Source organism: Cnephaeus nilssonii, assembly GCF_951640355.1.
Source record: "Cnephaeus nilssonii genome assembly, chromosome: 10".
NCBI classification, from domain to species: domain Eukaryota; kingdom Metazoa; phylum Chordata; class Mammalia; order Chiroptera; family Vespertilionidae; genus Cnephaeus; species Cnephaeus nilssonii.
The window spans coordinates 64,482,160-64,495,674 of NC_137081.1; the positions used below are offsets into that span (position 1 = coordinate 64,482,160).

General features: G+C 37.5%; 1 protein-coding gene across 5 annotated transcripts in view; it reads right to left on the minus strand.

Moving 5' to 3' along the window:
- MBD5 (methyl-CpG binding domain protein 5) overlaps positions 1-13,515 on the minus strand; it is a 410,559-nt gene that overhangs the window by 158,541 nt on the left and 238,503 nt on the right. For all 5 annotated transcript variants that reach the window (XR_013814139.1, XM_079783240.1, XM_079783243.1 and 2 more), the window contains exon 4: positions 10,343-10,462. The gene's annotated coding sequence lies outside the window, so the exon portion shown is untranslated. The remainder of the gene's footprint in view (positions 1-10,342; positions 10,463-13,515) is intronic.

Here is a 13,515-nt window from a genome sequence, read left to right on the forward strand (position 1 = left end):
TAGAATCGGAGTGGATTGATAATTCTCAGGGGGAAAGGGGTGTCTGTGTGGGGGCTACGGGAAGAGACTGGACAAAATCATACACCTATGAATGAGGACAGCGGGGGTGGAGGAGGTAAGGGGAGAGGGGGGGAGGGAACCGGGTGGAGGGGAGATATGGGGGGAAAAAAAGGAGAAACAATTGTAATAATCTGAACAATAAAGATTTATTAAATTAAAAAAAAAGAAGAAAAAAAAAGAAAATGAGATTCAGTGATGAATCAGACATAGTCCTTGTCCCCAAGAGTTTATAAAGAGCTAGAGAAGAGGAAAGTTGATATACATAACCACCATCAAAAGTGATTTGAGGTCAGCCTGACTGACAATAATCTGTCCCAGCCAGTGTTGCTCAGTGGTTGAGTGTTGACCTATCAAGAGGTCACAGTTCTATTCTGGGTCAGGGCACATGCCTGGGTTGTGGGCTCCATCCCCAGTAGGGGGCGTGCAGGAGGCAGACAATTGATGATTCTCATCATTGATGTTTCTATCTCTCTCTCTCCCTCTATCTCCTTCTCTGAAATCAATAAAAATATATTTAAAAAACAAAAAAAAAAACAAACAAAAACAAAACAAACAAACAAAAAACCCAAAAACAAAGAAAAAAAACCCAGTTAAAGACACGTTAAAAGATTTTGCCTGGGAAGTATTAACCCACCCGCTGTATTCACCAAACCTTGCTCCTTGAGATTACCACTTGTTCCAATCGATGGCACATGCACATTCTGAGCAGTACCTCAAAATGTACAAAGAAGTGGAAAATTTGGTCTCTGAATGGTTTGCCTCAAAACAAGAAAAGTTCTATTGGGATAATATTCACAAATTATGTGAAAGATGGGGGAAATGTGTAGGTGGCGATGGATATTACTTTGAATAAAGCACTTTTGATGTTTCTCCTGAAATTATCATGTTTTCTTTGATTACAAAATCAGCATTATTTACTGGTACATCTGGTATATCTATTAATAATTACTTTAAATGCAAATGGATTAAATGCTCCAATCAAAATACATAGGGTGGCTGAATGAATAACAAAACAACACCCTTAAACAATAAAGAATTTAAATTAAAAAAAAAAAAGCTTGCTGCCGGCAAAAGATTCACTTCAAATAGAAAGACACACATAGACTGAAACTAAAGGGATGTAAAAAGTATTTTTTAAAAAAATATATTTTATTGATTTTTTTTTACAGAGAAGAAGGGAGAAGGATAGAGAGTCAGAAACATCGATGAGAGAGAATCATCAATGAGCTGCCTCCTGCACACCCCCTACTGGGGATGTGCCAGCAACCAAGGTAGTACATGCCCTTGACTGGAATCGAACCTGGGACCCTTCAGTTTGCAGGTCGAATCTCTATGTACTGAGCCAAACTGGTTATGGCTGTAAAAAGTATTTTATGACACTAAAAACAAAAATAAAACAGCTGGCATAGCAATCCTTATACCAGACAAAATAGTCTTTAAAACAAAGGCTATTATAAGATACAAAGAAGGACCCAGGAATTCCACTTCTGGGTGTTAAGCCAAAGAAACCCAAAACACTAGATTGAAAAGATATATTCATCCATGAGTTCACTGCAGCATTATTTAAAATAGCCAAGATAGGGAAGCAACATAAGTGTTCATCAACAAATAAATAAATAAAGAAGTGGGGCATATATACAATGAAATACGACTGATCCATAAAAAAAAGAATGAAATCTTGCCATCCGCAATAATATGGATGGACTTAGAGGTATTGTGCTGGGTGAAATAAATTAGACAGAAAAAGACAAAAAAAAAAAAAAACCCACAAGATTTCACTTACATGTGTAATCTAAAAAACAAAGTAAATGAACATGCAAAACAGAACCAGACTCATAGATATAGAGAACATTTTGAGAGTTGTCAGAGGGGAAGCAGGTTGGGGGGGATGAGCAAAAAGGGTGAAGGAATTAAGAAGTACAAATTAGTAGTTACAGAATAGTCATGGGGATGTAATGTATAGCATAGGGAATATCCTATATAATAAAAGAGAAACATGTAAATTGACCATACCTCCATAACGCCCACCAGCCAGTCAGGAGTGAGTATGCAAATTAACCTGACAAAGATGGCATACACAGGCACCAGGCGGAGAGCAGAGCGGGAGAGCCGGTGGCTTGGGGGGATGTGGCTCCCTCAGTTGCTTCCCCCAAGCCGCCGGGCAGAAAGCAGAGTGGGAGAGCTGGCAGCTTGGAGGAGTTGGCAGAGCAGGAGGCCATGGGACGAAAACTGAGCAGGAAGGGAAAACCAAGAGTGCGGGGAGCACCAGGAATTCTGGGAATAGTAGTTCTGGTGGCAGACGGATTTCCTAGACACTAGAGCAAAGTGAGCCTGGAGCAAGTTACTGTTGTGGTGAGGGATGGAGGGAAAGCAAAGGTGAGAGACATAAGTAAAATCAGAGTGTCTAGAAAAAATTAAAGGGAAGATATCCTAAAACTTCCAGGAAATCTCCACCAATGAAGCAAAGAAAAAAAAAGCCTTTATTATTCTGTGAGCAACAAACCAAACTGGGTTGGGGTCTCAGACAATTCGCTCATGTGATTGCAAAGACAGACAGAAACTCCCGGATTGGAGAGGGCTCCCCTGAGGGCTCCCAGATTGGAGAGGGTGCAGGTTGGGCTGAGGGACCTACCCCCTGTTCACGAATCTTCGTGCACCGGGCTCTTAGTCCTGTATTATAAAAGGGTAATATGCAAATAGACTGAATGGCAGAACAACCGAACAACCAATCAAAGCATAATATGCTAATGATATGCTAAGGATGCTCAACTGCTCACTATGATGTGCAGTGACCACCAGGGGGCAGACAGTCAACTGGTCAAGCAGTCGCTATGACATGCACTGACCACCAGGGGGCAGATGCTCTGACCAGTAGGTTAGCTTGCAGCTGGGGTCTGGCCGATCGGGACTGAGTGAGATGGGCTGGACATGCCCTGGAGCCTTCCCATGGTCTCTCCCTGGCCTGATCGTGCACTGGTGGAGTCCCTCAGCCTGGCCTGTGCCCTCTCACAATCTGGGACCCCTCGGGGGATGTCAGAGAGCCGGTTTCAGCCCAATCCCACAGGTCACTCCCCTTGGGAGGGCGCCAGACGCAGGGCTCATGGCTGTTGAGCACTGCTGTAGCAGCGTGAGCCTCTCCCAAATGGGACTGATTGGGCACAAGTCCACAGCAGGCACACGGGGCCAGGATGAGCGGGAGCAGCAGGTAGGAGCTGTAGGTGGCGTTGGACTGCAGGTGGGTTTCGGCCTGATCCCCGCAGGCCACCCCGAGAGACCCTACCTGTGCACAAATCGTGCACTGGGCCTTTAGTAGTTAATAACAATGTAATAACTATGTATGGTATAAGATGGATAGTAGGTTTATTGGGGTGATCATTTTGTAAGTTATATAAATGTCTAATCACTAGGTTGTAAAACTGAAACTAATATAATATTGTATGTCAACTGTAACTAAAAAATAAAATATTTAAAAAATAAAGCAATTTGAAAAATTAGAGAAAATAAAAATAATGCAAAAAGACGAAAGGCAATTCCAAATTTTAAGAAAACTAAAAAATTGCATAAATAAGGACATATAACCAAAGAAGAACATTTGGAAATACAGTTACCCATTAATTCAAATGATTGTGTGTCTGGCACTGATTTAGCGACTGAGAATATAATAGTGAGGGGGGAAATAATAAGTTAGTTAAAACAGATAATAATTGTTGTCTTCTTGAAGCTATCTATAGTCAAGAATGTAGAAAGTGACAATAATTTCAGAAATTAGGTGAAATGAAAATGTTATTTATATTAACAATAAATACTATGTAGAAAAAAATAACAAGGAAAGTAGAGCAAGAATGCCAGGTAGTAGAATGGATATTTCCAATAAGATGGCCAGGAATGGCCCTACTGAGCACCTGCCTCTAGGGTCAAGAATTTAAGGAAGGGAAGGACCAAGCAATGTGGTAATCTGGGTGAATGAATTTCCAGATTGAGGGAACAGCAGATGCAAAGGCCCCTTTGACACAATAATATAAATACTTAATTGTAGTTATAAAATAAATGTAAATGAAACCAATTTTAGAAATATAAAAATTAAAGAACTGAGAACAGAACCATGAAGTAGATGTGTGCACTAATACTCTCATCTGACACGGGACAATCCCAAAGCAGCATTTATAGTTAATGGGACAAAAAATAAAGGTATAAGTATATTATCCACAGTTACAATAGAGAAACCAAAAATAGAGATAAAACTAAATGAATAATGATAGAGAAAAGGTAGAGGGGGGTAGGGTGAGTGAGTGTATAAGGCCTGTGTGTGTGTGTGTGTGTGTGTGTGTTAATACATGATGCTTTAAAATGATAAATAAAAAATATGATGTGGAGGAAAATTACTTTTACCTGGAAAAATGAAGATAAATATCAGGAAGAAAATGGAAAGAGAAGTGAGGCTTAAGTGGGAAAAGCTGGACCAAAGAACTATTGATTTTAACCATGTGTATTATTAATTTGATTTAAGCACACACATGCCCTTTGGGGATTTTCCATTGCTCTTAGAATATGAAAAACCTAAACACAGCCTACAGGGCCCTGCCTGCCTTACCAGTCTCACCTCATGCCTCCCTCCCCTGAACTCTCTGCTTTAGCCACACTGGTCTCCTTTCAGGTTTCTCTAGCCTCTGAAATCTTCTGTCTATGCTAGTCCTTTCATTTGGAATGCTTCTGGCCCATTACTGCCCCCAGCCCCGCCCCTGGGGCTGACTTATCATTAGGCACAGTAGGCACAAATGCTTAAGGCTCACAATATTTTAAGGGTCCATGAAATGTTTTAGTTTCTTTTTTAAATATATTTTTTAATTGATTTCAGAGGGAGAGAGAGAGAGAGAGAGAGAGAGAGAGAGAGAGAGAGAGAGAGAGAGTCATTTTAACTTAAGTCACAAATTTTTAGGAAAGAGAGTAAATAGCTGTAAAGATAGAAGGAAATTGAGATTTTGGTACCTGAAAATACATAATTATCCATGAATTAAAGACTTTAGGGCTTTCAAAATATCCACACTAACCAGTTCATAATTTTACATGATGATATCAGGCTAGAAGAATATTTTCAGCAAAGAACAGTAAACCAGAATTCTCTCAAACATAAATTTCCATGAAAATCTAATAAAAATGAGATGTGGCATTTATTATCTTTTTTATTTTTTATTTTTATTGATTTCAGAGAGGAAGGGAGAGGGAAAGAGAGTAGAAACATCAATGATGAGAATCATTGATTGGCTGCCTCCTGCACGCCCCCTACTGAAAATCAAGCCCGCAACCCGGGCATGTGCCCTTGACTCGTATGGAACCTGGGACCCTTCAGTCTGCAGGCTAATGCTCTATCCACTGAGCCAAACCAGCTAAGGCTATTATCTTTTTAAAAACAAAAATCTTACCTATTTCCCCTGAATAGATGCTCTTCCTAGCTGAATACAATTTTCAACAGTGATATTACTTTCTTGGTGTTACAATTTTTTATACATAATTCCTTCTACAGGCAAATAAATATACATACCCAAAGCAGTAAAAATAAAATGAAAGAATAGGACCTGAAAAACCTACCAAGGGTTTTTGTTTTGGTAAACATTTATGTTACCATTTAAACTTCAGATTCCTGAGATGGTCCTTGGGATAAAGTGACAGCTTCAGTTTGATTCCCTCCGGTATTTCAAACAATACTCCACAACCTAAAGACCAGTTTTTGGAGGCTAAATGGCTGGCTATGTGCGTGAATGTCCCAAGGCTTTGCCTCAGGCCTCTAATCTCCCCTAATCATTATTCACAATCCCTCAGAAAAGCCTCAAGCTAAAACTGTGATTGCTATTGCTATTTAGAACTAAACTTGCATACTCATTTTTGAAAATCATTTCTTCTTTCATGATTTAATTTTTTATCTAATTCAAGCACCTATAGAGATCCATTGCAGTAAGCATGAAAACCTAGAGCAACAGGCAATTTGTTTGGACTGTTGCTTTCTTCATTAACTTATTAAAAAGATATTTTAATAACAAAAATACTTAGGGACTGCATTGCATAATACATGCAACTAGATATCTAAAGTCCTTAAAGGGGATATGAAAAGCAGTGATAATGGAGAAGAGTTTGGTAAATTCAGAATTTTGTACTATAGTTCTCATAAGACATCGTTTATTCAAAAATCCAAAATAATTTTTTTTAACTGCAAAAATGAATTGAGGGATGCAATAGTCCCTGAAAATCAGAGAATAAGCTAGAGTCAAATCATACCACAAATTTCTTTAACTAGACCTTTCACTTTTTTTTTATTTAGGATGTCAAAATATTATTTCTTGCCATCTAACCTGCCAAAAGTTTCCACTCTTGCCTTATTTCTAGGATTGCTAATTGCAATCCTTTCTCTGTTCTTCCCATAATTCTGTCTGCTTGAGTGATAGTGAAATGCGTCGTACTGAGGGAGGGCTATATGTCTCCGACTCCCTGGATTAGTGTCAGTTGCCTTAAAAGGGATAATAATAGTTCTTTTTGCAAAGTATAAGTGAGGATTAAATGAGACAAATGATTGAAAATATTTAGTAGATTCTCTGGTTCAGAGTAAGCACTCAATAATTGTTATTTATTATTGTTTATAATAACGTTTTAGAACCTTTTAAATGTCTTTGAGAAAACTAAAAAAACAACATTTGCGTGACTTTGGACAAACCTGGGTTAAACTCTCTGTTCTTTTGTTTTCTCATTCATAAAATAATATGACCTGACTATACTAACCCAAAGATCTCTATTAACTATTAAATCTTACATGATTTTACTTAGCTGTGACTAAAGTTCACACTTATTTTCCTCCTCTGCTTTTCATATACATTGACAATTCTATTTCTAGTTGAGATTATCTTTTCTTTGTATCCTTCTTTATATAAGCACCACATCTGATTATGTTCTGTACTCTTTCTGGCAGTAGTAATCATGTGATATCCTAATTTCCTTTGAACTATTATATTCACTTTCAAACCCCCCCCCCCCCCCCCCAGAAGACCCTAAGAAAGTATTGCTTTCTTGCCTGTCCAATGTGGCTCAATGGCTGAGCATTGACCTATGAACTAGGAGGTCATGTTCGATTCCTGGTCAGGGCACATGCCTGGGTTATGGGCTCAATCCCCAGTGTGGGGCGTGTGGGAGGCAGCTGATCTATGATTCTCTCTTAACATTGATGACTCTATCTCTCTATCCCTCTCCTTCCCTATCTATAAAAAAAAAAAAAGGTATTGGTTTCTTCTGAACTGATACCTTAAAAAGTAATCACATATTAATCACATAAAACATGTAAAATTTTGTATTCCATCTAAACCAAGGATTCAAAAAAAAAAAAAATTCTGCTATGTTTCTGGAGAGGCATATGTAGTTTTATTCAAAAGTCTTGAAAAATTCCCCATTAATAAAACAATTTAGGACAGTACCTACTGAGGACAGAAAAATAATATCTATATTGTGGTGTAAAAAGAGTTACAGCTTCTAATAAGGCTTATCTTCAGTAAAAATGGAAACTGAGGCTTTTTATTGATATAACTTTAGCAACAAAAAAGTATGGGTCATAAATATATGTATATTTAAGGCATGAAAAATGAGTAACTTTTTTTTTGTCACAGGTAGTCAGTATAATTAAATTCTTATGAAGGCTATTTTAAAATCCTAAATTACATAACACTAATCTTAGCTAATGTGGATGTTTGGTATTACATTATAAGTATGTTGTAGTGGAAGTCAATGATTTCAGCAAGAAAAACTATGGCAGATGTAAAACAGGGGTTAGGTAAAACTACCTTTAGAGTTACTCTCATACTGAAATATTAATAGATGAAATAACTTAATGTCTGAATTTGCTCCAACATAATATAAGAGTTTGAAAAGAAAAAGATTAGCCATGAGTTGTTAATTATTGAGGCCAGATTGAAATACATGGGGATTTATTACACTACTAGAGGCCCAGTGCACAGATTCGTGCACCGGTGGGGTCCCAAGGCCTGGCCTGTGCTCTCACATCCTTGGGGGATGTCGGAGAGCCAGTTTCGGCCTGATCCCCGCAGGCCAAGCCAACGGACCCCTCTAGTATGCATATAAGACCTTTGGTTAATCTCTTCCCACCCTTTCCCCTTCCCCCTTCCCTCTGAGATTCATCAGTCTGTTCCATGTTTCCATGCTTGTGTGTTGAGCATCTGCCTCCTGCTGGTCATTGTGCATTATAGCTACCGGCTGGTTGGCCAGTTGCTGGTCACTTAGGCTTTTATATATACAGAATAGATTCTCCCAAATTTTCTATGTTTGAAACTATTCATAATAAAAGTTTTTTTAGAAAAAGCCAATACACATACAGACACCAAATTCAGCATCCATGAAGATGACAGACTGATTTAACCTCATAAGATGCCAACCTTACATGGCAAAATTAAAATACATAAAATAAAAACAAAACATAAAAAGATGAAAATGAGGGAAAACATAATTGTAACATGTGATTTACAGTGTTAATATTCTTAATATGATTCTTGATTCTTTGCAATAAAAAAAAATCCATTAAAAAGCCTAAAAAAAATTTGGAATGGGGCATAAATGAGATGGCCATAAAAGAAAAATAATGGACAAATAAAAGTATAAAAAGACATTTATCTCACCAGTAATCAAGTAAATGAAAATTAAAATACCATATACTTTTCTCATATCAGATTTACGTAAAACAAAAACAGTTACTATCAAATGACGAAACTACAGTGAAAGTGGCATTCCCCTACATTGGTGGCAAAATGCAAATTGGTAGACTTTCAGTATATTTACTTTTTGATCCACCAATTCCCTTTCAAAGAATATACCATAAGCTAGTATTTTCCAGTGTTAAGTGGGATGTTGTCAGATGTATTTTATGTGTATGTGTGCAAGTCTAAATTTAATTTGAAATGTAAATGTATACAATGGCACTTAAATATTTTCCCCTTTAAAAATTTTCTCTTTGCTTTTTATAAAATAGACTTTATTTTTTAGAGAAGTTTTGGACTCAGCAAAATTGAGCGGAAACTAGAAATATTTCCCATATGCCCCCTTCCCCACACATACACAACTTTTCCAACTCTCAACAGCCCATAGACAGGTTTTATTTTAAGAAAGGATTCTATAATCAAATAAGTTTGATTTCTAAGACCTTAATATACTACTAAATATTGATATTCTTCAAGATGGTGGATAATAGTCAGTGTTTTCTTACATTATAGGTCCTGGAGCCATCAGAGAGAATGCTTAGGAACTAAAGTTCTACAATACTTACTTTTAGAAATTGTCCTAAATATCATTAGACATGAATACAAAGGTGGATGCACAAGTACATTCACTGAAGTCATGTTAACCACAGGGAGATATTGGAAACATCTCAAATACTCAATTATTGGAAAATGGTTATACAATTTATACTATACCCTTAAACTAGAATATTTTATGATCTTTGACAATGCTAATGTAGATGATATTTACTGGCATGAAAAATGCCACAACTTGCTAAGTGAAAGAAGCACTGTAGCCAAAGAGTGTTTAATTTATACCCTACTAGAGGCCCAGTGTGCAAATTCGTGCACGGGTGGTGTTCCTCAGCCTGGCCGGCGATCAGGGCCAATTGGGGCTGTCTCGCCCAGTCCTCATTGGGCCGTGGGAGGTTGGCTGGTGGGGCGGGGGGTAGAGACCGCAGGAGGTTGGCCGCCGGGGGTAGGGACCACGGAATGTTGGCCAGCCATGGGAGTTTTGCTGTGGGAGCGCACTGACCACTAGGGGGCAGCTCCTGCATTGAGCGTCTGCCCCGTGGTGGTCAGTGTGCATCATAGTGACTGGTCGACTGCTCGTTCGGTCGCTTAAGCTTTTATACATATAGATTGTTGCCAGTTATAATCATAATAATTATATAGATAATGTTATGTGTTATATATGCATCAAATTTAGAAAGAATTACAACAAAATATAAAGAATAGTTATCTCAAGGTGGTAGGATTACTATACATTTCTGTACTATTATATATATATATATATATATATATATATATATATATATATAATATTTTTACAATGAACATGTATTAATTTTAGAATAGAAAATGTTTTTTTAGAGGCAATGTGATTATGTGTCTTAACTCTTTGGCAATTTAATCTATGGATGTCAGAAGATGCTTTTAATATTTAATAAAAATTAAGTTCACAGACAAAACTGTAATTATATAAATAATTCGTGGAGAGAAAAAAACACAATTCCTACCTTCTGGAGAGAAACTTAAAAACATAACAAGTGCTGTGAGACCCAGCAGCGTAATGGAGGCAGCAAATCTCTAGGTGCTCTATGCCTTTATGAATCCCTATATGGGAGTACCTCTTCTCTCTGAAACAGAAGTAACACAGACACACACATTAATTTAAAGGAGTGGTGAAATGAAAACCATCCTTAAGCACACATCGGAGCTGTACAGGCTGCCTTGGAAAAATTATTTATCTTCTCTGTACTTCAGTTTCCTCATCTACAAATGGGGATGATAATAATATTCAATCTTTGCTACAAAGATTAATATTCATAAAATATTTAGAACATTGCCATATGTAATAGTATATGATATATATGTGGTTTAAAAAATAAATACCTGGGTAGGGTTGGTTACATTAATAGAGACCCTTCACAGAGTATATTACTGTAAGTGATATTTCACTTCTGTTCACATCTCAAGTAATTCTCAACTCAGTGCTGTGAGGTGGATATTATTATCACTTGGCCCTCACTTTGCAAATTAGAAACTTCTATCAGTTCCACAAACTGTTACAAACTCACAAGAAACTGATCAATTTAATAGAACACTTTTGCTGTTCCAAGTGATAGCCAATGGATTGATTAAAATACTGTTTACTGCTATCTGGTCTATTTAACTACCAAACCACTTAAAAATGACCTATCAGTATAAAATTAAAGCAATGAGAATTGAAAACTCATTTTGGACTCTCCATCAAGTCATAGTAGAGTACTCATCTACTGTGTTACCAATTTCTTCTTTATATTATCTGGAGGAGGCACAGCATCACCAATGGAGTATTCTCGCCAAGAATATTTAATCTAAATCTAACAATTAAAAAATTCAGAAAAATCTAAATTAAGGAACATCTTCCAAACAATTGGCCCAGACTTAAAAAAAAAAAAGTCAATGTCATGACACAAAAAGGCTGGGGAATTTTTTTAGATAAAAGGAAATTAAATGGATAGGACAACTGAATACAATATATGATCCTTAACTGGCTTTTGGATCAGGGAAAAAAGAGAGCTATAAATAACGGACACTTAGAAAATTTAAAATACAACCTTTAATATCAGTTAATATATTTAGAATGAACCTAGGTGGCTTATTCTTATAAAATTCATTCATCCATTTATAGTCATCATAATTTATTAAATACCTATTCAGTGTGATAAGCCTGCAGATAACAAAAATTCTTGCAAGGAACAGACCCTAAAATATAGACTTGGGTTGGCCAAAGGGGTTAAGTGAAGGGTAATGAGGACCCTCTATCTCAGTCTGGCAAGTTAGCAAAATAGCTAAACTATCATCTGTTATATTTGGGACTCAGGCCATCTTCCTACTGAAGTATTTTCCCTTCTACTGTAAGGCAAACAGTCAGGAGGTTGAAGTAGGCTGCTGCTTCATGCAGCCTTCGTTCCACAAGACAGAGCGGCACATCAGGAAGCAGAGGAGGGGAAAAAGATGGCTTTGGCAAAAGAGCTTCTTTCTGTCTGTGGCTGAGAATCAGATGATTTGCAGCCTGGCAAGATTAAAGAAGCCAAATTATAAATGTTTTACAATGATCTTTTATTTACTTTTTGGATAAATTATTTGCATAGTATAGAATTTGAAAGATATAAAAAGGCAGTGAAAAATTTCTTTTCCAGTCTTGTTCCCCAGACATCTGCTTTCCCTCCCCAAAGGCGACCCGATCCAGATTCGTGTCTTCTTCCAGAAATGTGTAATGCGTTGCCATATCTAAACAAGTTTTTACAGACATGGAGCAAGTTATACACATTGTTTTTACTTTGCTCTCTTCACATGATGTTTTGTCAATTGATCATTTCAGGATATAAAGAGCTGCCTTATATATTCTTCTTATAAAGTTTATGGCATAAAAAACTATAAATAGGCAAGAATGTAAGAGGATAAAATAGATGTTTTCCCATGCAGAGGAAATAAGATTCTGCCCACCAGGCAGGAAAGAGCATCTAGGTGTCTGAGAATAGAGCACCGAAGGTAATGTCTTAGGAAGGTACCTGGGAGGGTTGTCTGAAGACACCTTTGGATTTTACGACGCCAGTGTATTACATACAATACATACAATATGTGTGTATTGTGGCAGAGCACCTGAAAAGTTCCTGAAGCCTCTGCTATGAGTGGATTGCAAAAGTCTGAAGACTGATCGGGCAGACAAAAAGGAGAGTGAGGTTTAAGAAAACATGGCAAAGAGTGCAAGGTCCTTACAGCTGGAGACCATGGCAAAGACCATGGCAGTATGTTCAGTATGAGGCCCAGCAAGAGGAACCATATCTCAGTAGGTGCTGGCATATGGTGCCAATATGCAAGGGCCAACCAGTAACTCAGCAGAGACCAGCAAGCAGAGGGAAGAGTGTGGAATCCCATACTTACCCACTGACGCCAGAATAATATGAGTCTCCCAGGAACGTGAAGAAGAGTGGAAGGAAAGGAGAAAGTGAGAGGTAGGGAAGAAACTTAGTTTAAAGCCTAAATTGACTCAATTTTACTTCAGAAATGACCAAGCAACTACCAATTGGTAAGATTAAGTTTTACTTTTATCTGTGGAAATAAATGATGGTGACAGGGTGTGTGCTGCAGGGGCGGGGGTGGAGGGGTTGGGGATGTGGAAGAGGGGAAGTGGGAGGAGACAGACAATGATGACCAGGAAAAGGTGTTTGTGAGATAAGGTAATTTTAGCTATAGGCAAACAAAGTTTTACATATTTGAGATAAACAACTATAAAACTTAAATTTATATTGCCAGCTCATAGGGCTGTTAGGATACAATGAAATGGTTGTGTGAAAGGTGCCAACAATAAATGATGTAATTTTCTGATTACTATTGCTGATAGTGATCTTTCTTTGACTTTTCACCAAGTTCTGGGGCTCTTTAATGCAGTCGCGTAAGTCCAGATTTTATTATGCACACTCACTCCAAAGAGTATTAGTGTTGAAGTAAGTGAATTTTGGGTTCAAATTCTACCTTTGTCATCCACTAGCTGTATGAGTTTGGGGAAGTACCTTGACTTCTCTGACTCTCTTTATGATCTTTATTCATAAAACATAGTGTGATAATAAAAAATTATCTCAAATGTGCATTAAGTAAGAGAATGAAATGTACACAGTACATTGGTCCAATGTTCGTGGATCTA